The sequence below is a fragment of the Grampus griseus genome (genome assembly GCF_964374135.1).
Source record: "Grampus griseus genome assembly, chromosome: 16".
Lineage (NCBI taxonomy): Eukaryota > Metazoa > Chordata > Mammalia > Artiodactyla > Delphinidae > Grampus > Grampus griseus.
The window spans coordinates 82,010,413-82,013,608 of record NC_139010.1 but is presented as its reverse complement, the minus strand read 5'-3'; positions in this window follow the sequence as shown (position 1 = coordinate 82,013,608).

Sequence of the window (3,196 nt, the reverse complement as noted above, 5' to 3'; positions counted from 1 at the left end):
TGGGAAAGGAAGAAATATGTGCATCGCCAAGGCCGCACAAGTATAGATTTTGGCTGCGTGAACAAAACCTGTTTTGACTGGACCACGACACGGGAGATCAACAGGCAGGACGGCAGGGAGCTGGCAGAGGAAGGCACCGTGTCTGACTTGGAGCCAGAAGTCGCTGGGCAGCCTGATGGCTCTGTTTCCTGTTTGAAAGGCCCCTGAAGACGTGCGTGCGACCAGGAGACCAGGAAGCAGCATCGGGGAGCGAACGGAGCTTCCCATCCAGTCAAGGACTGTGATTCAGATTTCTGGACAGGACACACGGATCTAAGAAGTCCCTCTCATGCTGCCCACTCCAAAGCTCCCATCGCCTCCAGAATCCACCTCCATCAGTCACTGGCTCTCTGAAAATGTCCGGAATGCACTCTCAGTCTGGGGCCGCGTGTGGCGGGCAGCAGCCGGTCTGGGGCGTGTCGCGGGGATGAGAAGCCCACTGAATTTGGGGCCAGATCTGTGTGCGGTCCCTGTGGGCCCCGCAGGGCAGGCAGGAAGGGGCCCCTCTGAAGCCGGCCTTCAAGGCTGCCAAGGTCGCGATTTTCATCAAATGAAAATCCTGCCACATCCTTCTCTTCAGTAGCTTCCACTGCCCTCAGGGTTGAGGCCAGACGGCCGGGTGGGTTTGGGCGGTGGCCCCATCTCCCCTTCCAGCCCCCCCTCCCCTCCCCCCCACACAGCAAACGTGCCAGCCTCCTTGCTCCCCGTAGATTACTGGCTTCTGCTGTTTAGATCCCCCTCTGCACTTGCTCTGCCAGCCAAACTCCTCTTGGCTCTCAGCTCTCTGACCCCAGCCAAGCTCTCCAGCAATCCGTGCCCCGGGAGACCCGGGCACCTGCTTCCAGGCCACCCGCTCCCCACTGTGCACCCTGAGCAACTGCCTTGTCCGTCTCCCCCGTGTCTGAGCCCCTCAGCTCCTTGGCTCTGCGGTCCCACAAGCACACGGCAGATGCTCCACACGTGCGCCTGGACACGTCTGCCTCCTTTTCTCTTGGACGGGCACCCTCCTCGCCCACACTCCCTACACCCTTGCAGGGGAAAGGAGGAACAGGACGGACTCCACTAGATGCCGGGCTGACTGATCCAGGGCAAAGGTGGGCTTTATGCCCTCTGTCCCTATTCTCCCAAGACCCCAGCCGGCACAGGTCCCCCGACCAGGAAGACAGGAAGGCTGACAGGTCACTGTCACTTGCTCTGAACAAGGTGAACACGTTCCTCTAAACTGCATTTGAAGGAAAGTCGAAATCCTAGCAATAAATTCAGAATGGTGCCATTGCATGGGCTGGGCAGCAACTTGGCGAGGGGGACCCTCCTGCCCATCCCGTCCGCCCCTGTCACATCACACCACACCTGCTGGTGAGGGATGTGCTTCTCCACCTGGATGCTTCGAGGGGTAAAAATCCACTGAAGCACGGAAGTCACAAACCCAAGCCTGGTGACGCAGTGTGGTCCACGGACAGCCTAGGTTTGATGTGCGTTGGGTTTTGAAAGTTTTTCTTTTATTTTTAAAGATACAATTTTAAAGATATAATTCTATGCAGTCAAATGCAGACCTTTAGCCTATGGTTTGATGAGTTTTGACAAATGTATACCCCCATGCAGTCAACATGAAGAGCACTGGCCACTGTTCCAGAAACTTCCTTCTTGTCCACTCTTCCCGCACCCCAAGAAGCACGCACTATTCCGGTTTCTATCTACAGAGACGGTTAGCTCTGCCTGTGCTTGAACCTCCTGTAAATGGAAACACAATACTCTTTTGTGTTCAGCTTCTTAAATTCAACAGGTTTCCAAGGCTCATCCTCGTGGCCACGGGCGTCAGAGGTCCACCCCTGTTCACTGCTGAAGAGTTTTCCACTGCACGACTACCACATGCTGCTTACCCATTCTCCTCTTGATACACACTTGGGCTGTTTCCCAGTTTTTTGCTATTATGAGCAAAGCTGTTATGAACTTGGGTGTAAGTCTTTTTTGTGGGCAAGTGTTTTTCATTCACTTGAAGTGAATGCCTATAAGTGGAATCGCTGGGTTCAAGGAGTAGGTGTATGCTGATGACTTAAAAGGATTTAAATTAGTTTGAAATATTTAAAAAGGGGGAGAGTCTACATAAAGCCTGGAGATCTGGCTTCTCTTGGGAAGAGCAGGTCTGCCTGAATTCCTGCTAGGCTGCGTGAGCTGGCCCCTTACCAGCAGCCTGGATGGGCAGCGTGCCACACGGCTCCCACTCCCCCTCCTTCATCACACAGCCTGTGACTGCCACTCCACCAGGGGACACCTGGGCCCGGTGTCCGGATTTAAAGTGCCTCTCCATACCCAGCACTCTCGCTCAGAACGCCAACAGATGATTCTGAAATCGGGGTTGGGGGAGCCTGAATTTTCTCCTGACTCAAAGCAAGAAGTTGTAGTAATTCCAAGTGAAACACTTCCTTTTCAGACCACGACTATCCACAGCGGTGGGAGGATTTTAATTTGGTTCGATCTTCTTTAATATGCGGCAGATACACAGTTTTTAATCTTCTTTTATTAAAAGTAAATCCACCCTCCTCGTCCAGGTCTCTTGTGTAACTGCCTAATTAGGGCAGAAGCTTGGCCCAGCTCAACAGGGTGGGTCGCTGTCCCTTAAGAAGGAAAGACTTCAAAGAACTGCCGGCATCTCCTGAAAAATGATAATTGGGAAACAATGTGCATGAATTATTTATAACCGCACCTCCGGTTATTTGGAAGAAAATTTTGGCTGCAAATTGCAACTAAGAAAAGAGCTCGCCATATTTCGGAACTCAAAGAAGCTGCTTTGGAACCTCCCTGCACACCTCAACCACGGTGGATACACACACTATTCGTGTCTGGAGAGGAGGCAGGGGCCAGGGTCCCTTCTGAAGGCCTGGCCCACTTCACGCCTGAAGCAAGGTCGCTTGGGTCTCATCTAAGTAAGTCAACTGTTGCTTCATTTATTCATTCATTCAACTACTTACTGGCATCTACTGTACAACGGTGAACGAAATAAACAAGTCCTCCGTCACGGACCTTTCTTTAGTTATTTATCTTTTAACTTTTGTAAAATATTTATTTATTTTTGGCTGCGCTGGGTCTTTGCTGCTGTGCGCGTGGCTTTCTCTAGTTGCGGCGAGCAGGGGTCACTCTTCGCTGCAGTGTGCGGGCT